The sequence below is a fragment of the Thermobia domestica genome, chromosome 8 (genome assembly GCF_964235325.1).
Source record: "Thermobia domestica chromosome 8, izTheDome1.hap1.1, whole genome shotgun sequence".
In the NCBI taxonomy this organism is placed as follows: Eukaryota; Metazoa; Arthropoda; class Insecta; order Zygentoma; family Lepismatidae; genus Thermobia; species Thermobia domestica.
Genome location: NC_137461.1, coordinates 285089032 through 285115840, shown reverse-complemented (window position 1 = coordinate 285115840; position 26809 = coordinate 285089032). Strand labels below are relative to the sequence as shown.

The following is a 26809-nucleotide window of genomic DNA, read 5'->3' as shown; positions in this document are numbered from 1 at the left end:
TCAATTCCACCCGCGTACTACGACGACTATGACATTGCATTCTCTAGGCGACATTGCATTTTCTATCCGTTTGTACGTAACAGGTGGAGTCATAAATAAAGAAACTTGAAAACAGTTGAAAAGCAGAGAGATCAACATGTTTGAATAGAAAAGAGATGGATAACTTAGTTGTGAAGTACTTTTCACGAAATTGTAGGTGCAAAGATTCTGATGTAAATTTGGACTCGTATTCATTACTAAAGGTTTGTAAACAATCGTTTAAAATCTAAAATTATTTGAGTAATAATTTTTGCCCTTCAACGCAAGTTTTACTGGACGACAAGACAGTATCTAGTTACGTGCACAGTATCCATTCTTTGCATTTTACGGTTCTGTGATTAATCTAAGTTCTCTCCACGTTGAATTATTTCTTACGCGCAGGTTTATTTTTGACGCGGCACTCGAAACAATTGGTGAAAAATTAGAATTCTTTCACTAATTTCTTATTGTTTCCTAAATGGTTGGCGCTGGGCAACATGAAAATATCTCAAAAGGCATAGATAAAATTCAAGGGGGCGAGCATTGAAAAAGTACAGTTCTTTTACGATTTGCGCATAAATACGGCGTCCGGATGTATGATAAAACCTACACTGCAAGAAAAAAAAGCGGTAACTAAAAGACGAATGCTATCTAACCGATTCAGGGCAGGGCGAATGTGGGGAAGAGTGCGTCCGAAGGGAGCAGGCGCGTCAACAAGGTAGTGAAAACAAGTGGGTTTTGGCAATGATAACTAGTTTCGATAGGACATGTCATGGTTTCATACTAGTAGCGCTCCACTTTTAAACATAAAGTACTTCCGTGCGGTTTTACTATACGGATCCATACTATGAGTAGGGGTAGGGGTAGTAGTAGTAGGAGTAGGAACGGGTTAGAAGCCCGGCAAGGGTTCATTGGGTTGTGTTCTCGACATAAAATGGGCAAATTAAATAACTTCCCCAAATTCCGTACATTTTACAATCTGTGGATTCGTATAGTAGAACTGCACCAGTACTTCTATTGTATACTGTGCAGAAATACTCCGCCGATGGAAAATAGTTTCTAATGCAGTCATCTTTCATTTGCATTCACTTATTTTCTCCGTCATAAAGCACTTACAATGATTTTACTAATCCTACACTTGTAAACATAACGTACAGCTGTGTTACTTTGTATTTAATTCTATCGGTTGCAGAAAATTGTTCTTTACAAATATGTCTTTTCATGCAAAGTATTGAATTTTACCTGTAAATCTTCCAAAGTGTGGTGTGCCAGCACTTTTTCTTATAAGTGGAGTTACCAAATAAAGAATGCTAGGGTAATAGAAATGCTACTGCATGGTACGTAGGTTAAAAGAAGTATACCTAGGCCGATGACCGGAAAAACAAAGAATTAGGAAAGAAAAGTTAAAATAAAACATTTTATGAGTTAAAAATTACCTGATCTCCGTTGGGCGAGTGTCAAAGAATGCGCTCAAAGTGAAAATCAATCAAAGCCTCGGAAGGAAGGGGGCAGGGGACAGGGGGAAACCTAGTTTTGGTGTCACTGCCAATGCAGCTTTCGTCCAGTAGACTTCTAGAGCACTTTGGCGCTGGAGACCCGGGTTCTGTTCCCGGCGAGAGCTCAAGTGGTTCGGATTCCACGTTAATCAGTAGTTCCACGTCTCATATAGCCTCGCTGCTGAACGGGACGTTAAACTCAAAATCAACTCAGTTCTAGAGCAGCCATTTATTCTCTACAAACCATGTTGCATTCTTGATATTTCTTGTTACAGCTTGTCCTTCAAACTGATTGATGAAATTAGTTTTAGAATTTTCGTAATATTGTATTCTGATCACACTTTTTTCAGGTGGAAGGGGTATTTCTGAAACTAGTAGTGATAATTCCCTTCCAAGAATGATTATTTAGAAATGCTATTAAAATTTTTGTGTATGTATACGTCACCACGGATGATATCTTAGATACATTCAGTTTTCATGTTGCAGTTTTCACGTCATTCACTAGACTGTAGAAGTAAACATAGAATTAAGGAATAAGCATTTTGTAACATTGAGATATTCTGTTTCTTCTATTGTTGATCAAACCTAACACTAGTAATTCATGTAAGTTTTGACACTTTTATTTTCCGAAATTATTCGATATGAAAAGGAATGGTTGGAAGTTTTTCTTCTGATACTGGCGCACAGTGGTCGAAACAGCATGTTAAAAAGGAAAAACCCCAAAATTGAACTCTATCACTGGAACGAACGTCTTTAGGAATGTCCACTCTATATAGAACAGATCTGTTTTTCATCCTGGCATCACTCTTTCATGAAAAAACACTTGTCAAAAGTGAATAATTGGCCGTCCTTGTAAAAATGCTTTTCGTGTGTGGTAGTATGACGGAAGAGTTACTCTTATGTATGTTGATAGTTATGAAATGCTAAATATTGGTATTGTTGATCAGAACAATAGCAATCCTTTAAGACCAATAGCTGGCCTCTGACAAGTGAGGGAATTCGTATGTGCACTAGGGGTATTTTTAAAACACTGTATTCAAAATCAATGCTTTGCTATACATTTGTAGACTTTTAAAATTTTCCTAGCAAGACCAAGGTTTCATTTTCATTTTAATATATTCTTTGGTCTCTCAATTAATGATTTTTGTTAGAATTAGCTGCTACTACCTGCTCCCTGGCAAACGAAGCGAGCTTCAGTGAATCTGGGCGCGGATTCAATACTCACAGAGACTGACAGCTAGTCCCGTTGTGTCGTGTCGTCTTGCCACTTAGACAAGTCTTCGCGCACATGGTAAATTGCTTTAGGATTTACTGTACCCCTAACTCCTCTCCCAATAGAGATGCTAAGTTATGAAGCTCAGACGTCTCGAAACAGACTTCCGCACGTATCACAAGGAACGGTACTGGAGAAAGTCTAGGAAAGATACAAACCTAGACTTGCTACACATTTTTTGTTACCGTCTGACCCGATAATTTAATCGCTCAGACTCAGGATGCCCCAAATCATAACAGGGCCAATCCATACGAAGGGTCCAGAGGTGGTTGCTCGACTATTTCCGAAATTTATAAAAATTCGAGGGTGACGAACCTTGTGTATGAGAAAGTCAATAACACTATTCACGTTGTCGTATGTACAAGTGTTCCTGAATGGTGACCATTTTTTGTTGTCGGTGGAGTGCCAATTTTTGCATTTGCAAGCGTTTACGAAAACTGCAGTTGCTGAGGACGTACGTACCAGACGAACGCTAAACAAAAACGAATGTTGAGAGGAGAGACTGAGGTACATGGAAAATATATACTCTTGCTTCTAAATAAATATGCAGGGTTGCACACCAATACATGGTCATTATAAAAAGTACAGAAAACTACACTTTTAAAGGGGCTGTGATTTGGAATGGCATAAAGTGGGGGGTTCATAAGTTTTGTGCTGAATACTATTGCATGTAAAGAGTCTGCAGAAATATCCACATCTATGATACTACGATTTTGTGATTTTGATGCCATCTTTGGGGCGTAATATCTCAGGAGGGCAAAATGTTAAAAATTGCTGCTTGAGCCACTAAGTAATTTTGTATGTGAATAAACTATTGCAAAAAAAAATCATGACTGATATTACATGGAGAAAAAAGTAATGACATGGTAAAAACGCGAAGAAAGCATGCGCATGATGTTGGTCGCAGCCCGGAAAAATTCAAGTTTTGATATGTTTCATGCTAGACCTCAAAAACTACGGATGGTTCAGCAATTAGGTCCGCATTCGTTTGTGTTCAGTTGTGCAAAAGCTTGCGAGTGACATTTGTTCCATCTTTCTAGCTCCATGATGATTGTTAATTTATCTGAACCATCCGCTATAACGGACAAACCAAAAGAGAGAGAAATCCGAAACTTTGCACGAAGCAAGTATAAGAAGGGGTACATCTATGTATTTATTAAACAGAAAGACCCAACAGTGTTGTCAACCCAATACAAAGTATTATTTTTTCAAATGGCACTACATCAGATTATTACATATTTCAAGTCAGCGTGTCAAACGTAAACGTAAAATATTACTTTTATTATTCGGTGTTGTAAACTAAGCACGATATAGTATCACAAACATCCAAAATTCGGAAGCCTCTAACGCAAATGCAGCATAACAGAGACGCGTAGAATAATGCACATCGAAAGTACTTTAGTGTTGGATACCATGGTCATCGTATGACTTGTTTCGAATGAATAGGAATGAAGTTACCAGGGCTTGATTTTTTTTTAGCCTTTATTTCGAAAAAATGCTGAGATAAGTATCATATCTAGTTACTTGTATGGTTTGTAATGGATGTGTAAATTATTTTTCTGTTTACAGCACTGTGATATCTCCAACTGTTCCTGAGATATGATAAACATTTCTGAAGTTTGCAACACTGCTTAAATTGTGTAATTGCGAGAACTTGTTGTAATAACGTCTACTAAAAGCTATTGCTGTAATGCTATAGAAAAGAAGGGAAACAACAATCATTTAAATATTTTCTACAAATACGCCATTTTCAGCAGGATAGGATAGATAGGTGTAACGCAACCTTGTGAGCACATTAACTTCCGTAACTGGCATTGGATTCCAATGATACTTTGCTGATAAGTTAAGTGCCTTAATACCGCGATCCAGCTCAAAGATGGGTGTCGTGAGTGCAAGTGGGAGCTAACCCACTTATCATATAGAAGTGGACATGATCATGAAGCTAGAAAGGCGGTACAGAGGTCACTTGCAAGCTCTTGCACAACTGAACACAAACAAAAGCGAACCTAATTGCTGAACCATGCGTAGTTTTTGAGATGAAACACATCAAAATATTTAAATTTTCCCGGGCTATGACCATCATCACGCACCTGCTTTCTTCACATTTTTACCATTTCCTTACTTTTTTCTCCATGTAATATCACATGATTTTTTTTTTTTTTTTTTTTTTTTGCAATAATTTATTCACATACAGAATTACTTTGTGGCCTAAGCAGCAATTTTTAACACTTTGCCCTTCTGAGATATTACGCCCCAAAGATGGCATCAAAATCACAAACTTCAACTTTCGGAATCCCATAAATCTATGATGCCAGTAGTATCATAGGTGTGGATATTTCTGCAGACTCTTTACATGCAGTAGTATTCAGCACAAAACTTATGAACCCCCCCACTTTATGCCATTCCAAATCACAGCCCCTTTAAAAGTGTAGTTTTCTGTACTTTGTCCAATGATTTCTTGTATTGGTTTGCAACCCTGCATATTTATTTAGAAGCAAGAGTGTATGTTCTCTGTGTACTTCAGTCTCCCTTCTAAACTTTCGTTTTTGTTTGGTGTTCGTCTGATTCGTACATCCTGAGCAACTGCAGTTTTCGTAAACGCTTGCAAGTGCAAAAATTGGCACTCCACCTACAACAAAGATGGCCGCCATTCAGGAACACTTGTACAGCGGGGGACACTTCTAAATGGTACAGCCATATGGAGATTTACGGCTAAGGTGTACCATTTAGAAGTGTACCCCGCTGTACATATGGCAACGTGAAGGATGTTATTGACCTTCTCATACACAAGGTTCATCACACTCCAATTTGTATAATTTTCGGAGATGATCGAGCAACCATTTTCGCCATCTTTGTACCACTTCAGATGGATTGGCACAGCAATATGCCCAACGAAATGTTACAACTTTTAAATGTTCATCGCAAATCTCATGTTTGGGCACCAGAGACTTTTGAAAGTGATTGATTTCACAATCGAATTTTCTGATTTTTTATTGTACTTGATTGGACAGTTCCCACTGTTTTGTTTTCAAATATTCGTGTTGCGAAGTAGTTTCGTTTCTGTAACTATTCCGTACATGGACTGACTTTTGGTTCATGTTTATATGTAGTTTTTTGTTACTGTCCAAACACTTGTTTATTTTGTTTATAATGAGATTTCCGCGATTTTAATATGAATAGCATTACCACAAGTTCTAAATTATTATTTTTCATAATGACCCAAGTTCATATTTGTAAACCTGATTTTGAAAATGTTGACTTTTTTCGCCGCTTACATAGGCAACCCGTATCACTGACCACAAACTGTAAATTATTCTTCAGATTACAGCAGAACAACCGAAAATAGCCTAATGTGCTTTCAAAAAATACCATGTCGACAAAACCACGCTTTCAATACGCTCGCAAGTAGATTCGCCGCGTTTTCTCGTTATTCCGACCACTGTGTGGCATCTGAAATACCATAGTAAATCGGTCATTTTTGCTGTATATGCTGTACATTTGTATCGCCCTTTATAATAGCTTTCAAATGTGACACAAGGTTCCTTTAAGCTCTCCCGATTTAAATAATCACAGTGAAAAGTAAGCAGAAAATGAATGCAGTGTGTATGCGACTACTTTGTGTAGTGTGTAGAAACTATTTTTTAGTGTTTCATTATTTCGTGCGTTATATTTGTTGTTATTTAAAAATAAGTGTAGAAAGAAATTTGTTTCTTCAAAGTGTACAGAAATGTTTTGTTTATATCATTTATAATATTTTACAGGAGCATTATTCGTATCACGTGTGTGAATATTTTCACATAAGTGATTCACATTTCGATACACGATTTCGAATCAATTGTACGTCACAGAAAGTGAGAAATGGCTGAAAAAGTTTTACGAAAAAAGTAAAACTTTTTTTAGGATATTGAAATCGTTTAAGAAGACTTCGAGAGCTTTTGTTTACAAGGTACGTATGTACAAAAGACATTAGCCATACTTCGGAAATACATCAGCCATATTGCTAATTATAAATTTATTTAATAATTGAAAAAAACAAAAACATGAACAATGAGATTTACAAATACTTTCAGGATGGCCGTTTATTAATTCTGTAGTCCTCTTATTAAATACGTTATCGTAAAAGCATCTTATCTTCTTTGTGTTGTAGGCTAAAATTCCTGTTGTAACACTCCCCTCTTCACCACTTCTTTAAGGGTAATGTTATGTAGTTTTGTGAACACACTGTACTTGTCCAAGATGAATCGTGACGATAGTGCAGTGATGATGTTCTAGTTGTAAACGAATTAATGGATTCGTTGGCCCAGCCGGAAGATCACAGGACTCGTGTCAGAACGACAGGACCCCTCCTTGGAAGTTAAACATCAGATTAAGCTTTGATCAATATTCGGAGAAGTAATGAAGATTTCCAATAAGATAATATCATTATCATTTGTAAATAACAAATTACACCAAATATCCCATATGAATTTCCTTTGTTCAATCTGAGTTTATTGAATTGTTATCAATAGGCAGCCTAAACTTCGTATAAGTTGTTTATATATAGTTCAATAGCTAAATCCATGCACTCACTATAAACAAAGTGAATAGAAATCAGGTTCTACAGTCATAAGCACAACGTAACATGGACTACAGGACATACAAAACAAAAGCACGGAACATTGACAGGGTAATTACATGCAATAGCAACTATAGAAACTCAGGAGCAAGATTCAGTCAATCAGTCAGAACACACACCAGAATTCGTAGTGACCAAATTGTAAACATTAATTAATTAACCATTCATTATCTATATCGTATACGTAGAATACAACATTATTCATTTCACAATTATGCTACTTTTATTTATCATAAATTCATTGACTATCACAATGTCGTAAATCTAATAATTATTATTATTATTATTTTTTTTTTTTTTTTTTTTTACAAATTGATATTTTGTCTCTCAAATCAGGTGATCATTTATATTATGTTATTACGCTGAGTATCCCCGTCTTGCGTATGGTTAAAAGTAATTAGCTACTAAGTGCAGAACCATGAAAGTGCATAAACAGATACGAACAAACAGCTTAGGCATGTAAGAAGCAAACAATTCTCATAAACATATTTTCATGTATAAAGTTTTTAATTAATTTAATCATATTGAATTTGCATAAATTTGGATATCACGCGGTAGGTTGTATCGAATTTGGTTTTAAAGGACGAAATTAACTATTCAGTACCACATTATTTTCAACATCAATTGATCTTCAATCAAATTATAACTTTCAATGGATAGTAAAATGTTATTACTAGTCTTTTACCTGGATTACACTTTAATTACGGATATTTATTTCGTTTCTTGTTATATTTAATGTTAAATTTCCACATTTAGTAAGAATCACAGTTAGTTTCATTAGCAAACTTTTTTTCACAATCAAATTTGTTCTTCTTCATGCAACGTTAGCTTTTCAGGCGCAGAATTTTAAGTATTTATTTGCCACTAAACTGAATGATACATTTAATAATTACGAATGAGATTAAATAAATTATAATAATGTAATAACAAATAAATGACTATTTAGACATTAATAACACAAAGAAATTTTATATTTGTAATGCCATCAAGTAAGTTGATGGGGCATTACAATTTGCCGGTGGTAAATTGTTATGCCCCACGTTTCGTGATGGCATTACAAACTCCTAGATGGCAGTATGATTACTCAATGTTTTATTTGTTTACAATAATCAAGACTAAATTATGTTTCTAATTTTGTTCTGAAGTTTCAACGTAAGGTTATCAAAGCTACAATCATTTCAAGTATTGACGAAAAATGTACAATTCTGCATCATAAAATTCTAACATACACAAAAAGAAGAAAGTAACTAAGACCTAATAAATTATTCTTTTGTTGAATAATAAACAAAAAAAGAAGAGATTTTAATATAAATATGAAGTTGAAGTACTGGCTGTTTTAAATAATAAATCGTGGAATTGGAAATGTTTGTAAGATTGTTTCAAATATATTACGATTGAAAGCGAGATGGAAACTGAAGACATGAGGTACTAATAGTTGAACCCACTCCAAATTCTCACTAATAAAATCAGATGTCTTTTAATATGATCTAGATTCTAGTTGGGACTATCTAAATTTTATTAATTATAACCCATTATCTGTCCACGGATCAGCAAATGGTTTTTGAAGTTCCACATATAATTTTGATGAAAACCAAGGAAGTATGCCTATTAAGAGACCATTGATGTTAATGGAAGTATTTGAAGTTTACTAGGATATGCTGCAGAGGTATTTTAATTATAATTCCACTTTTATTCAGTTTACTTCATACTGGAGCTATCAATTACTAATTGTTTGGTACAAGGGTGTTGAGGTATCTTTAATTATGTATATATGAAGAAGCAACAAGATTACATAAATATAATTTATTAATTTTATTAATGATAATGATACAAAATGTGGAATACTACTAATGAATAATTTTATGAATATAAATAATAATATTTAGAAGATGATAATATATCAACCTTGTTTACCAAAGCAATATATGTCACCTGTTATATTCATCTGGAGATATTAAGTAAATGTAGGACCAGTACAGTCAACTGTAATAAAATAGTCATATATTACTAACAGCAATTTAACTGATGCTAGCATATCCCAAGTATATATATACTCGTAAAAGGAAAATAATCTGTGGAATTCCGCTGCTACCTGTAAAGGAATAAAATTGGTATTAGTATCATGTACAGATAATGTGATTTATCAACGTCATCGATTCATGTTTGCTGATTTGTGTTTGTATGTCTATATGTATATGGATGTATTATGTTACCTAGTTTCATTACAAGCGCTATTAATTCAATAATACCTTGAATCTTAATCACGATTTTGATAATTTGATTTTCTGTTACATCTAATAGTAATTTCATTTTTAAATATGTTCGATTTCTTGGAGTACGGGCTCCCTACATTGAGAACTTGGATGCGTTACTGTTGCTTGGAGCTATGCTCTAAGCTGGCGACTCGGGCCATTCAAAGTCGCCTGGCACGGTTTCTTTGGATTGTGCGTTGGACGACTTTAATCCAAAAAATCTATTTCCGTTGCGCATTAACATCATAAGGAAGAGCAGGACACTGTGAAGATCATAAAAAAAATTTCTTTCGGCTCTCTTAGAGCCCTAAGTATATGTAATATGTGGCCATATATAGTGAAACTTACCTCAATTGGACACTTCTAAATTCATATATTCCAAACCTATACAATTGCCAACTTATGGAGTAATAATGTTCTTTCCTTATTCCACATACTTCAAATAATACATAGTCAAATTAAAGCAGATAGCCAATTCTTAGGAAGATGAATGATATACACATTCTTTCCCTAAATCATGTATTTTTTAAATTTTGTATTTTAGTGACATCGCCATACACCGCGAAAGAACTAGATGTGTTTTATGGCAGCATTTCCTTTACAGTAGCACTGAGGGTGGATTGATTTAAATCACCTGATTTTTATAGTAAAAATCGTTATTAAAATCGAATTTCGAAATAAATTAATTTGAAGTGAAAATAACAGCCAGATTGTATAACTATAACTAGAACTTTATAGTTATACAATCTGGCTGTTATTTTCACTTCAAATTAATTTATTTCGAAATTCGATTTTAATCAACGATTTTTCATTAAAGTTTCATTTAAAAGTATCAAATTTTTAGAGTAGTCAAATCATACTGGATTGAAATCTAGGTCAACGTATATGCTAGGCTTCTAAAATATTATCTAACTTAAGTCTCTAAGTTTTGAACCGGTAACGGGACAATCCTGCTTACTTTTCTTCGTAACATATGATTTGAAAATCGTTAAATATTGCACCAAGGAAATCACTATTCGACATTTAAGACGAAAATTCTTTTGTGTGCACGTCTGTCTGTTTGTTCCCGGATAATATCGGCGATTTAGGGGCGTCCGATCCCCTCCCTGGAACTTGAAAATTTTATATATTTTGCATAACTTCAGGCGAAATTTATGTATTTTATATGTATTAAATCATTGAAGAAAATAAATCAGTTTGACTTAGGCCCTCACTTGCTTTATGTTCAGCTGTGTTAGTTTTAGGGTTCTTTAACAACTAATTTTCTATCCTTTCGACATAATTATGATTGATGTACTGTCCAAAGCCCCTGAGCAAGTTGAGGTTCTGTGGTTTATCTTTGCCACTGGTTTTTATCGGGTGAAGATGACCTGATGTAGGGGCTACGGAATCGTAGTTGAATTATCTTAGGGGGGCGAATGTCCTCTCTTACGTTTTAGTGTCGCCCTCCTAAGTTGCATAAAAAGTTACGTAATTTAAGGTGTGGGTGTATGAAGTAACAGTTCGAGCCCTCTTTGAACCTTATTAGTGCCCCCCTGACTATATACTTTGAATTACAGTGCCTAGGGACCTATAATTTAAAGTAGATTTCTAACCACTTTAGTATGCACCGGGGTTCGAACTCGGAACCTTCTTAATACAAGTCGTTGAGCTTAACCATTACTTCACCGGGGAAGTTACTATTCGACATTTAAGACAAAAAATCTTGTGTGAGAGCCTCTCTTTGTTCCCAGATAATAGGGGCGTATTTAGGGGAGTCCGGTCCTCTGTCCGAAAGCAAAATTTCAGTTATTTTATATGTATTCATACCGCAAGGCAGCTCTGGACCGCTCGATTTTTTTAACAAATATGTCTCTCTACCAAATATCAATAACTTGTAAAAATGAAGAAAAAAAAGGGCCATGTTGATAAATGTTGATGTTCTTTTTCCTTAATGCTTAAGAAACATTGTTTGGGATTCAAATAGGTTAACGATTGGGGATTAATTCAAAATTCAATCCCACTATTTCACTTAAATGGCATAATTAACATTTACTACTGATTCGTCGTTTTTTTTTTTTTCCTTCAGTTCGCGACTTTTATTATTCGAGGAGAAAGATGTGATTTAAGTTTAAAAGAAATCAACAAAAATATATATTTTTTTTCCACTGTAGTAGCACTTAATTTGTTTAATAATTTTCAGTTTCTCTCTCTTATGAGAGAATGATAATTTTAGATTATTAGAGGAAAAGCACCAAAACCGACATACCATTTTGCTTTTGGCTCAAAGCTGAACTGAAGGAGCGCGATTATGAGGTAAATATATGTCTTTAAACCAGCAACACTACTCAATAAAATTATGTAACCAGTTTTAAAAATTGTCATATACTGCCATGATAATGACGATTTGTTCACTTGTCTCCGAAATCGTATTTTTAGAAATCAGACCCGAAAACCGACATACCTTCAGAAAATTATTATGTTGCAAAATGAAAAGAAAATATCTTTTTAAATTTGTATTTTGATATCCTTGTATAAGTATAAACGTACAAAAGTAGGTTTACTTGCAAGATACCATTAGATCTGCACTATACTTTGGTTATTAAAAGTATAAAATAAGTGCTGATAGAAATAGTCTTATCGTGGTATTAGGCACAATTCACAGTTCTAAATAGTCTACACATTATGGGTATTGTAAGTTGAGTAAGCGTTAAGCGGGAATATCGCTATGGAATTACACATTCAATCTAAATCAATGACAATAATCACAGATGTAAAGGTCCTCTTCCACACCGACACATCGTATGTGCCCAGACCTCACATGATATACACTGAACGTATTCTTCTCAGCTAGTGTCTTCCGAAAAGTGTTTAAAAATAATAAAAAATAAATAAATATAAAAAAATGCATTATTACTCTCTGGTACACTGGACACTAAACCTTAATCTGATGATGAGTCATTGTATGCTTGCTCATACCTTAGCGTTTTCCTTAACCTGGACGTAGATTTGGAACTTAACCCTACTTGCATTTCCTTTTGAGTTTCCTTTTCTACCTGCGTTCCGTTTAGTTTCTCTTTGCACCTTCTTCTAAATCGTAGGTAATAGTTCTTTTTTTATACGGTGACGAAGTTATAACTGCCGCTTGAGTAGCTTTACGGCCTCTAACAGGTTTGCAGACTTGTAAATGAAAGGGTATGTCGGTTTATAGAACACCTTACTCCTACATGTTTGTACATGTTTCAGGACCAAAGAGTATCAGTTGGCACAATTACCACGGTGATTTGCAAACTTAATAACTTAAAGAATAAAAATATGTAATGAGTAAATCACCTACCTCTAAATAATTCTTGATTTCTGATGATAAAATATGAACAGAAGTTTTAGCACAACGAAAATCAAAACAGTGCTCCCCACACACTAATCCACCCTCACAACTGGTTTAAACTGCACTTACTCTGCCTAGTGGTGAGAGTAGAAACTACTAATAATGTCTCGGTCAGAGTGCAGCGTGGTCCAGCACAAAAAGGGCGGTATGTCGCAGGGTTGGCTGGTTTAAACCAAAAAACAAAAAATGTTCGTAAAAGTGTAAGTGTTTGTAAAATCTTGATGAACACACATTTGTGGGTTATCACGTTTCACTCCCGTATATTATTCGTATTATATCCAGACCTAAATTCCCCATTCATTACTCAAAAAGATTATACTACAAAAGCAACTTTTTTTTTTTTTTTTATAAGTTTATAAACGTTTATTTTGTGATTTTTTTTGTAGTTGTTCTTATGTAATTGCAATCGAAGAAAAATTCTAAATATTGTTTCGTTTCAATGTTTACTATTGATAAAATACATCGAAAATGTCGTACTTTTGTGGGGGGGGGGGGGGAGGGGCCATACAGACCTCACGAGAGGCCTTTAGTGAAATAAGTATCTTTGGTATCTATTTATGTATAAACGAGTCTGAGCCAAAGTGGACTCAAATAATTCGTATCTTTATTCACTTTTCTTATTGATATGCAGATTAAGTCGGTGTATTTCTTTAATTTGGACCAATAAAAGTCGTTATTAACTAACTTGAACTAAATTAGTTCTTCTGTACTCCGTACTACTTTGAAATTGATCATATGTAATTCTGTGTAATGGTTTCACTTGTGCAACTGTTTATCTTTTTGTCCTTCTGAAATGACTTTTGACAGTTATATTAAGAAGCATGTAAAGATCAGTACAACGTTTTTTAATCAGGATTCCTTCGTGAGTGAGTCGGCAGACGTATCGCATTTGTGGCCAATTAGTCCTGGTTCCGAGTTCAAATGGAGGACAATTTCTCTCGGATGTAACTCGAGAAGCGGTTTTTATTCCGCTTTAAGCTTATGTGACCCCTTCCAGCATAACTCGGTTGTCGCATAATAACATCAAGGTGAAACAAACTTATTTCTGTCCATATATGATATGAATATATAGAGCAAATTATTTAAACCATAAAAACCTGGTTTAAACCAAAAAAAACGGTTTATTTGGTTTTTTTAATAAAAACCATGGTTTTTGCCAACCCTGGTATGTCGGTTTACGGACTTATATGCAGGCAGAGGTCTCTAAAACATGTTTAGAATGATTTGTTTTAATTCAAACCATTTTGGTCTTATTAGCAACACTGAATATTAAAGGTTATTTCTTTTTTTTTTTTTTTTTACTTTTTGACTTTCTTTGTCCACATAAATATAGTTGAAAACTACAACTGCTTGAAGTCTTCAACTAGGGTTGTGTAGATGGAGAAGAATGAATGTGTAACAAATCGTTCATAACTTTTGGTATCCTTAATCTGCAAATACAACATAGTAATTATAGCATAATAGAACGTAATAATTAAAATAAGCCACTATGTATTATTCATAAAATAATTCGAGCTGTGTATATATATCATAGTATCACTTTGATTTTTCTGTATTTGTAAACATATTCTAAATTGTAAAATTCAGTGTTCAAATGTCAATTAGGCCAATGCACCAGGAACAAGGAAGAAATTTTAAAAGATAAAACAATACGAAGGCATTATATTCTTAAGAGAATAGAAACGCAGATGCGCATAATGTAACGCGGAACTGCTACAAAACACTGACATCGTAATTTCCTGTGTGTTTTCAAGGAATGCTTGGTAGAATCACGAGTTGTCAAAAATTCTTTTTACGTACACGTATTGAGCAAGCCATGAGGTCACAAACATCTGATGTTACAATAATAAAGAAAAAAACCGATTCAAGAATAAGATAAACAATGAAACCAAAAAAGTGTAAATTCATGTAAAACATTATGATTGGGAAAATTCATAGTCTTTTACGTTGGTCTTTGCCATTTTTTTTTTCAATGGTCCTCGCCCCTGGTCTTTCATCGTGGATATTCTGATTATTAGTCTTTAGATTGTTGGTCTCCACTCAAACAGTACAAAACTCACTTTTATTGTCTTGAAAGTTAATTCAAAACAAAATCTAACTGTTTATTAATCAACGTTCACATAGTCAAAAATCAACAAACAGATCTTAATCAAATCAAAATACCATTAAAAAATTTTAAAAAAACCCGGCAAGTTAATCGCCACAAATCAACAAAAGTCACCAATTGTATCTCTCTAGAAACAAAAGAAAAAAACTAAAGTATTTCAGTGCCAGTGAAAATAAAAAGGTGAATTTTGTTCATATGTAATATTGCGTTCCATGGCAAATCGTGTATGGCATGGCATGGCGTTTACTAAAACACTTAAACACATACAGGCACGCAAACATTCCTAAAAAATTAATATCACATGAAACTCATTCAATCAATTGCATTCATATTTTATTTGTACACCTGGAGTTTCTAATTCATATATAAACAGCGTTTTCTCTCTTGCATGCAGTGTATAATAAGCAAATACATTACATACGTAATTAATTATAATGTCAGTGATATGTGGTGTTCATTGGGCAAAACACTCCAAACAATAAAGATTCATCTTAGACTGGAGAAATGGTTATCATTCGTTTTTCATCATCATTTGACCATGAAGCAACCGACTGAGAGACATGCAACCCCTGTATACAACTATGTGGAGTTGGAATGTATAACGCGTAGGATACGATGCTTTACCTTTTTAAAAATTCAATAGTTCCAGTGTATCCCTAAAAAAATGTAGTAAAGAAATAACGTACATGTTTTTTTTAAATATTCAGTTAGAACTGAATATTTAAAAAAACATGTACGTTACACAATCTACACAAAATTTGAAATCGACCAGTGAAAACGGCACGTTTCTAGCACTTGTGGTTTTTGAGATATCATTGTCAAAAGGATTGGAGGCAAACATACAAACCTAGCATTTTAATATATAGACTATAAAAAATGTACGTACAGGTCTTTATACGAAGAATTTATTAAGTCACTTACGAAAAATAGCGATTCTTCATTTGTAACACCATGAGTCATTTTTAGCCACTTTTAGGATAGTAGGAACTGGTTACTATGCTTCAAGGTGATGCAAATGAAGAACCGCTAGTTATCAAAAGTATGCCTCTAAATACATTTTCATAATAATGTGTAAATAAGTATTTAAGAATTCTGCAGTAAACATGGAAAAGCGGCATCCATTAAATACAATGAATGGGACAAACAAGCAAAGCATGTAATTACAGCTCAATATATCTTTAAGAGCAATTCCTCTGAAGATGCTTTCAGTGCATAGGGAGTGAGATATAAGGTAATAATAACGCTAATTGACGCAAGGTATATAAAATGTATTTTCTACGCTATAAAGATAAATAACCTTTTATAATGTTTACTGCGGATGGCAAAAGAAACCAACGTGATAACCAAGCTCGGGAATCGGACTTGGAATCCGTTCAGCACCCGTGCATTGACAGCTTCGCTAATATCGGCCTGAATGCATACAAATTGTGATGCGATTCAAACAAAACGGGGTTTTAACAAAAAATTGGCTCCTTACCAATGAATCCTCCCTTGAAAAATTTAAAGATTTTGACGTTTCGGAACTCTCAGCTGGTTCCTTCCTCAGTGGCAAGGTAAAAAGGATTAATACGGAAAGGAGAAAAAAGAAGTAAAACCAGGAATACATACCACTATGTAAAAGTAAAGTACAAAAAAGATCCTGAGATGAATAGAGCAGAATGAAAAAAGAATGAAATGAATAGTCTGGCATGCATGACTTAGTGTTTTTAAAGTCATGCAAGATTCACTCTATTTTTTAAAATGGAAAGTTTTTAACTTTAATCAGTCTTTCCGCAATATTGTTTATAATGTACAGAGTAGAGCATTAAATCAAATTATTAGATTAAAATACTTTTTAATAAACAGGCTCAATAATGACTGCTATCAAATGTGGATGTCTAACTTTTCGTACTGACCCGCTATACTCACATATTCTACAGAATAGATTGCATGCTAGGCTATTCAGTTTATTCTTTTTTCATTCTGCTCTATTCATCTCAGGATCTTTTTTGTACTTTACTTTTATAGAGTGGTATGTATTCCTGGTTTTACTCCTTTTTTCTTCTTTCCGTATTAATCCTTTTTACCTTGCTACCGAGGAAGGAAGCAGCTGAGAGTTCCGAAACGTCAAAACCTTTAAATTTTTCAAGGGAGGATTCATTGGTAAGTAGCCAATTTTTTGTTAATTTTGAATTTTCCCCATGCACCCATGTAATTGTAAAATGGTGTTTTGTTCCAACTTCAGCACAAACAACCGCAATAAACCACTATATTATAGGTTATATTGAAAAGAATATACTTCAGTAATTCATTTTATTATAGAAAGTATAGTATAAAGAAACTTATTCTAGGCGGATTATGGTCACAAGAAATGACGAAGGAATCAATGAATCCAATGCATCCATAATTCAATTTGAGTATAAGGGCCCGCGGTGGCTCAGTGGTAGAGCGTTTACCTCTGGTGCTTGGGGTCCCGGGTTTAAACCCTGCTCCCGCCAAGTGAACTTAGTGGTGGATAAACACCGTGTGCGTGGTTTTTCTCGGGGTTCTCCCGTTTCCTCCCACTTTCTTCATTCCACCATTTCATTCATCTCTCATCATCACCGTCTCCTTTAGCCTAACCGGCATAATAGTGCGACGTAAAACTCAAAAATTTCATTTCATTTCATTTTACAATTTGAGTATATTTGACAAGTTTTACATATTTACATGTTTATTTTTGGTTAACAAAATCTAAAGAAATAAATATTACTGAGTAGTAAGTAACTACAAAAATGACACTAGTACAATTACTCCATCAATACTTGAGCACAGGCTAATTGCAGATCTTACTAAAGTGTGGCCATCTTTCAGAAAAGTCCTTCAGTCTTACTACTTCTCTCACTAAGCCCCGCCCACGTGTCTCGAACCCATGCGTAAAATGAAGTCTCCAACCCCTCATAAAATATGAATTTTTATTCATTTCGTCTGCACATGTATTCTCATTGGCTGGAGCCTTACTATAACGTATTAGCAGATGCTTTCCCACGGGTAGGGATTAAACGTGAACAGTGTGTACATTGTATTGTAAAAAGAAAGAATATGCAGAAATGAAACGAAATGTACTTCTTTCTATTGCACAAAATAAAATGAATATTCTCAAAATTAGTTCATTATGAACTTTTTTTTTTACAACTAGAGTAAAACACTTATTTATTAAAACAGTTGGTCATAAATTGTCATTTGTCCCTGTATCACGTGACATTAATTCTAATCACTTATCTGCTTTGCATGGATATAATCATAACTGACTAGAACTCGATCTTCGGTTTGAGTCCCTAGAGGACAATGTTTATAATTGTCCTGATTAGAGGTTACGAATCGTAAGTTGTTAATAAAGAGTTGCTAGTGATTTGAAAAATCAACTCGAGTGATACGGTAAGTTTATATTTTTGTTCCCCTAATCACAGGCACCAAAACACACCTGTGAAACACTGTTAACTACAGGAAGAAAACACTGATTACCTTTGAGACGAAGATTTATTCAGTAATCCCACTCAGAAAATCTAAAAAACGCAACACACAAAAATTTCCGCAGAACTCATAGATAACTTATGAAAAAATTTTTAAAAAAAGAAAAAGAAATTAATAAAATTTCACGATTTTCTTTAAATTAAAGGCTCTTTTACCGTTATCGTATCGTATGTATAATCATTCACAGCTTCACTTTCCACACTTTGGAGGAGACAAAGGAAGGCAGCAGCTTCCACGTAATTATCTCCTAGTGATGATATAGGAGTTGATAGTTGATGCTGTTGTAGATAAACTCTTTTACAACGTTAGGGTGACCATAATTTTAACAGCCAGAAACGGGAAACTAAAAAAAATGTAGTAGTAAACCACTGTGTGTATATATATATATATATATATATATATATATATATATATATATATATATATATATATATATATATATATATATATATATATATATATACAGGGTGGCCCATTTTAATCTTTCCACGGAAATATCTCGAAAACGGTTGAACATAAATGAACTGAACACAAACTCAAGTAGGAAATACTATGGGGCAAATCGAATGGTGATGTCGTGGTGCCTCCAGGGCCGCTCTTCAAGGGGTCCAGGGCCCAACTTTCAAATTTTAAATGGAAACATAGGGCGAGTGACACCTCGTTCAATAGATCTCTAAAAACTAAAAAGCGGTGTGACAGGAGATTTTTCATATCGGTCACCTTATTCAAAATGTCCGCCAAGATATGTTACCCGTTTCAGATAAATGTTCAGTACCAGTATAGCTAATATGAAAACGGTTAAACATAAGTGAACCAAACAAAAACTCAAATAGGAAAGCCAAGGGCCAAATCGAATGATGATGTCGTGGGGCCCCCCAGGGCTGCCCTATCATGGGGAGCCAGGCCCAACTTAGGAATTTTAAACAAAAATATGGGTCAAGTGATACCTTGTTCGATAGATCTTCATACACTAAACAGTGTTGTGGCAAAAGATTGTTCGTATGAGTCACCGTTTTCAAAATGGCAGCCAAGACATGGTGTCTGTATCAGATAAAACGTCCAGTACCTCTTTACCACTGGGATCTTTTGACCCTATGAAATCATTAAGTTTAACGTCCCACGGTTAGGCTAACTTATACCAATCCACTTTTTTGCAGCATTCCCTTTATGATAAATAAAATGGTGGAATGAGAAAGGGGAGGAAACGGGAGAACTCCGAGAAGACTCATGGACGTGCTGCTGTCCAGCACAATTTATACAAAACACTTCTTTGTTGTAAGAACGCTAAAAATGATTTGGTCAGGGATTGCATGAGGAACCCTCGCACCAGAGGTGAGCGCTCTACCACTGACTTACTGTGCTCCCTAGAAGAAATGTACGATAACTTTTGATATATGATGGAATAAATTCTTATTATTGTAATTTCAATTGATTTCGTTAATATTTTGGGAAGTGGACTACATTATAAAATTAATTAAATAATTACTAGGAAAAATTTTGAGCGATTAGTATTATTATTAGAATAATTTTGTGTTATATACATGCGATGTGAACTACATGAGCTCTACCGGGAATCAAATCCGAAACTTCACATACACTATTAAAAAATGAAAATTTATATCTTTATAATGACACGTGTATGTTATTCATATATATATATATATATATATATATATATATATATATATATATATATATTTGATGTGAGTACTAGTATTTTAAGAACAAATTTATATAAGAAATTAATGTGCATGAGTATTGAACACAGGACCAGATGTATTAAAGGCAAACGCGATGACGTCAATCAGAAATTGAGGTGGTTCAGGAATAACCATGGATATCCTTAAACATTGGAGATAAATGTAGTATTACAGAGTTTCTTAAGACTGGCTAGATTGAAATTTTGCAATCAGTTGGTAAATGAAATGGATTCTTTTAGTTTAAGGTCCTACGACTATACCCTGTAGACTAGCTTTCAATTATTCATAAAATGTAAAGGGAATGAATGATAATTTCAGGAATAAGTAAGGCGCGTGTACGGTAAATGTTTGTTATGAAATTGTTTAAAAATACATACTTGCTCAAGGATCAAACTATGACCGTCTTGGAACATAAATAAATACTTTACTTTGAATGAGTCTAGTTACACGTATACTAATTATATAAAGAGAAAAAAATACTCACAGAATGTATAAAAAACCCACTACTGGACTCTATGGGTGTTATTAAGGCACTGCGAAGGACACGGATTCTTCCCTCTTGGAGTAACAAGAAAGAGGACTATTGTATTTTTTAGAAATTCTTGATTGCGATGGCTGCTGTTATCGCTATGAGGGCTTGTGTGTCAACGACCCTATAGAATTCCAGAGAAGAATGGGTTTACAGTCTTTTTTTTAAAAAAAGAGGAGAAATATTACAACTACCTATTTTTAGAGAGTCCTTTTTTATTATTGTAAGGAATTTCACTGAGAAAATTGGCGTGGTTTTTTGATTAATATATAAAACGGAGTTTTGAGGGAGACTTTCATTTCGTTTTTTGATTCCAGTGTCAGAGTTGAAGCTATTGTTTTTCAAACTTGCGACCACCTTCCTTTATCTGTCCTTATTTTTCAAAGTAAACTTATGTTCTTAAATATAAATATACACAGATAAAGTTCATTTTCTTTAAATTATTACAAGATATGAAACATTTTTAGTAATATTATTATTATTATTGAAAAATCTTCTTAAGAGTAATTCTAGTTGATCGTGTGAATCCATTTGGAAATCATTAACTTCTTTTTGTTTCATAGCGCATATATTTTGCCAAATACTTCCAAGTTGTATTATACGTTGTAGTTATAGCATCCTGGAAACGTACAATTTTGAGGAAGAAATGGACTTTTCTTCTTTCCTTAGACTCAGAGATATGTCATTGAAATAAAAAATTTCTTCATTTTCAGAAAGGATTAATTTTGTAATAAATATGAAAATTATTAAGATCGATATTCATTTGATTTTCTTAGCATTGAATATTTTTTTTGTAGAATTTGATGATTTTTTATTGTAATATATACATACAATAAAATTATTTTTCTTTCTTTTTTAGATTACTTCAATACCGAATATCGTGACTGTTTGCATTAAGAATCAACAGGTAAGAAAAATAATATATTTCCTATTATATAATATTTAATGTTGGAGGCATATGACTACTTATTTTTTCATGGAAGACCAGAGAATGAAATCAATATTATTACTTGATTATTAACTATGTCTACAATATATTGCTTTTAAAGTTTAATTGAAAACAAGTATTAGGAAAACGAAAATTACATGCAGCAGACAGCAAATACAGTTTTTTTTTAGCTAAGAACTGAAGTCAATGCCGAGTTTTTACGTATTAGATGCCTTGCTATTTTATATTTGTAGCGACCGAAAGGCAAATGGTGTATTATTAAATCATGTTTTATGTACTAACTTTGGAAGGCATTTATGAAATTTATCGAGTTTTAGGATTACTTTTCAAAACTAGGCTATATGAGACGAAAACCTAAAGTGGAATTTAAGTTCTTGTCGGGATCCGGGCTAGGTTTTTATGCCAAAGGCAAGTACATTATCTGATTATTCAAAAAAAAAAATGCTTTTTACGTTTTTGTGCAACAACTATGCTATATGAGACGAGGACTTACTAATTAACATACGATCTGAAGTACATGAGATTTTGCCGGAAATTAAACACAGGTATCCCACTCCAAATGGGTGCACGATAACATATAAGAGGAGTGCCGGTCCTGGGTTCGAGTTCCGGATGTCCGTGTTCGAAGCGCCAGTTATAATAATATTGGGGTTCGATACTCGTTTGTTCCAGTTCGAGAAGACCGACTAACAATAATAATAGGATTCGAACCTTGGATCTCTTTTGGAGTCTTCTTAAGAACATCATTCATTTGTAAAAGACTAATAGATCCAATAAGGAACTGGCAAGTAAACAAATAGTCTCACTCCCACGGTCCTAGGATTCGGGCGTTAAATGTATCAAAGGCATAAGCCGTATACCCACCGTCGCTGTTACGTCAGCTCCAAGATACGTTTGGCAGTACCTGTAAAAAAATACAAGGTAGGACAGCCATGCGTGATCGACGCCAGACGAGTAGTGGGAGGCGAAAGTAAATGTTTGAACTTCTCTGTTGATAGATACCTTACCTTCTGACAAACACTTCACATCGTGTACGTTTTAATTGGTGCACATTTCAATCACTAAGAAAAAAGGCATAACGTATTAAACACATCTGGTTAGCACTATTATCACTTTTAGAAATGATAACAAGAATTGTAGATAACTTTGTATTAATATGCACTATGTGGGTTATACTACATATGATTTAGAACAATACTAATATTTTCATATTACTTTTAACATTTCACTCGAAAAGAAATTGGCCCAAAGATTTCGGAACGACGCGTAAGCGCGCACGACGGTTCCGGCGCCTGTACGAAATAAAATTCACTAATACATTAACAAATAGTATACTTCCATTGCTGTTAAAACATAATTTGTACACGTAGCACTGTTCCAAAGTGTCTTGATGCAAATTAATATGTGAAAGTGTAAATTATAGTATGTTGCACTAGCTTGACATTATGAAATATTCCAACTTTACATTTTGAAAGACTTATACTCTCCCTTTTGAGAGTATATACACTTGCAACTTCACGTGTTGAGAAAAAGAGAATGAGAGTCCTCTCTCCGGACCTCTTCCGGCGTCGCACAGTTGCCAGTTAGCGGCGCAAGAATACACTGACAAACTAAAATATAGTTCGTAGAGAACATTAAGTTTTTGGCGTTATTATATTGCTAATAATATATAATGAATGGTTCATGAGTTAATAGAAATCACAGTAAAAACACTGATTGTTCCAATAAATTGTAGAATTGACGATTATTAATAATTTTCACATTGTCACGTAAAACTCTGTTATCGTCATGAGGACTTGTGAGTGGGCGTTTCTCTCGAGAGTAGCAAAATTACTCGACCTTATATGGACTGACGGGAAGAAGTAGAACTGTCTGGAAATGTGAGGTACCTTTTGGGTGAGAAATTCCTGAGCATTCTTCTTCTCCAACTGTTGATTAGTCGCATTTCATTTCCAAGAATTGATGTTGGAATAATACGAGGGTTGGTTTAAAAATTCACGCCAATCCATCTTGTTATAAACCGACAAGTCACGAGGAACCTATATGAAATTCAGTGTTTTACAGAGGGTTAAGACAGAGTTTTGAATTATTATAGGGTGGAATTAGAATTATTTATCTTATTAGTTTGAGCAATATTATCCCTTAGCGAGCGTACTATTCGTGGAAAGATACAAAGTGGTGTTTGTTTGTATGTATGTTGCCTACCATTTCAGCATTTATTTGTTGTGAATGAATGAATGAGGGAAATCTTTATATTAATATTATCATTTCGTGGAAATGGTAGATGTTAGAATCCAAGTTAAACCCTGTATGTGGTTACTATGTTCTTAGAACAAAAATAAATAATAAATATTTAGTGAGTTTATCAGAAAGACTAAAGAATTATTTATGATAGATTAATCGATTGTATATTGTTGATACTATTTTTTTTCTACATTTGGTCTTCCTGTTTGTGTTTTTTCATGTATTGACAGATTGATTCAATTAGATTGTCGAATAAGATGATATTTATTAGCTTAAAATTTTTAAGAACAATATTTTCTCACCTTTCTAAATAGAAGTGTTTGCTTTTTGTTCTATAATTTGATACCGTAACCTTATTTTGATTGATTTACGTATTATTCATAAGTAATTTATGGTAGGATTATTATTATTCACACTTTTAGTTATGTTATTAGGAAAAAAATGAAATCTTTAGTTCCCACGATTATATTGGTTATATTAGATCAAATTATAATGAAAGTAGGAAGGATCCCCCCGAGAAAATATAGAAGCATGATGTTTGTGGAAGATCTAAACTGTTATGTTTCTTATGAAAATGACAACATAAATGAGGTAACCCCATGCATCACAGACGAAGGCTTTTCCACTGATTTTTCGTGTCCCCCTTATTCATATTATTATTGGATTAGGAATATAGTCTGAAATATAGACAGTAATTGAATCACTCTACAGAAGACAGGATTTTCTGAGCTTTTGCCATCTAAGATTGTTAACCCGTTACGTCTCTTGACGTGTACACAATTCAATGAAAGGGGATCTTGACATATGTTGCTTGGTCTGAAAAAAGCTTTCTCGCTTTTTTCGATTGAATGATTTTACAGTAAAAAGAACATAACGTAGAAAAGTGTATATATCATTAAATGTGGATATAGAAAAGGATACCGAAATTACGATATAGAGTCTGACATCTAAACTTATTGTGCCCCTTGAGGGATGACCTCCCTCGGAGAGAGAATAATCCGTGAAGGAAAAATTTTGTATAATCCCTACATGATAGGCAACCCAATACGCTTCAATGTACTGCTGGACTATCTAATCTGAAGGAAAACATTAAGTAGCTAGAAATCATTTGGATTCGGTAAAAATTAGTTTATTATCTGAATATGCTATGATAAAACACTTGAAAATAGCCTGTATTATATAAAAATTGTGCTTGTTTTTTCGTAACGAAATAATTTGATTTTACTGTCAAAAATTGTTCAACTGAGTTGATCATTCTGATGAGGTATGAAGATAGCTGAATTAAGTCGTATCTTATCCCAAAGTCCGCTGAGAATGAGACTTGGGGTGTTTGAAGGCAACGGTCCATACGTTAATCGGTTAGGCGTAAAATAGATTAATATTACAAGACTGATACATGAAATTTAAATTACTTAGACTTAATTTTTTGTAAAACTGAAGTTTGGTTTTGAAATTATAATTTATTGAAAATGTGCTGACTTAAAAGATAAAAAATGTGGAGTTTTGATTTTAGGGATAATTAACATAGGATTAAATTGTCGGGATCCGGATTTTACCTCTTTTGTGATACGAGCCATAAGCATACTTACGTTAGAATGAATAGGTTTGAAAATTCATATTATTGATAATTTCGTTTCTTTTATTTTAAAGGATGGCAGAGGGAAAATCAAGTTTTGACATTATGAATCATATGATGAATTAGATTGCATACTAATAAATATTGAAAGTGAAGAAGAAGAGATGAGAGCAACTGTGCAAGATGAAAGAAAAATGGCAGATGAACAAGAAGAAAAACCAAGCTTGAAAAGAGAGAACAAGAAAACTAGAAACAAGAACAAGAAATTAATATAATTATTGCTGTAAAAAGGGTTGAAGCTATGGAAAAATTAAGATTGAAAGGAAAAAAGTGAAAAATGTGTACATATTGTAAAATAGCTGAGAAATAAAAGAAAAAAGAATAACCTAATTATAGATCTAGTGAAAATTTGATGTTTTATTTCAAGAAAATGTGAATCGTTTTTTTCCTATTCTAATATGTGAGTGAGAACAACTATGGGAACTCTTCCCATTGGGAGAAGAACAAGAAATTAATATAATTATAGCTGTGAAAAGGGTTGAAGCTGTGGAAAAATTAAGATTGAAAAGAAAAAAGTGAAAAATGTTTACATATTGTAAAATAGCTGAGAAATAAATGAAAAAAGGAATAATCTAATTATAGATGTAGTGAAAATTTGATGTTTTATTTGAAGAAAATGTGAATCGTTTTTTCCTCTTCTAATATGTGAGTGAGTAAGAACTACTATGGGAACTCTTCCCATTGGGAGAAGAACAAGAAATTAATATTATTGCTGTGAAAAGGGTTGAAGCTGTGGAAAGATTAAGATTGAAAAGAAAAATGTGTGTATATTGTAAAATAGCTGAGAAATAAAAGAAAAGAAGAATAATCTAATTATAGATGTAGTGAAAATTTGATGTTTTATTTGAAGAAAATGTGAATCGTTTTTTCCTCTTCTAATATGTGAGTGAGTAAGAACTACTATGGGAACTCTTCCCATTGGGAGAAGAACAAGAAATTAATATTATTGCTGTGAAAAGGGTTGAAGCTGTGGAAAGATTAAGATTGAAAAGAAAAATGTGTGTATATTGTAAAATAGCTGAGAAATAAAAGAAAAGAAGAATAATCTAATTATAGATGTAGTGAAAATTTGATGTTTTATTTCAAGAAAATGTGAATCGTTTTTTCCTCTTCTAATATATGAGTGAGTAA

General features: G+C 33.6%; 1 long non-coding RNA gene across 2 annotated transcripts; it reads left to right on the top strand.

The window, feature by feature from the left end:
• Positions 1-26038, top strand: LOC145693660 (uncharacterized). Of its 2 annotated transcripts, XR_014132813.1 has the most exons (4): positions 1-242; positions 6549-6733; positions 21709-21756; positions 25693-26038. It is a non-coding gene; the product is annotated as an uncharacterized LOC145693660 (long non-coding RNA). The 2 variants fall into 2 exon arrangements; XR_014132814.1 differs by lacking the exon at positions 6549-6733 and having other exon boundaries at positions 3-242.
• The last annotated feature ends 771 nt before the right edge of the window (positions 26039-26809 follow it).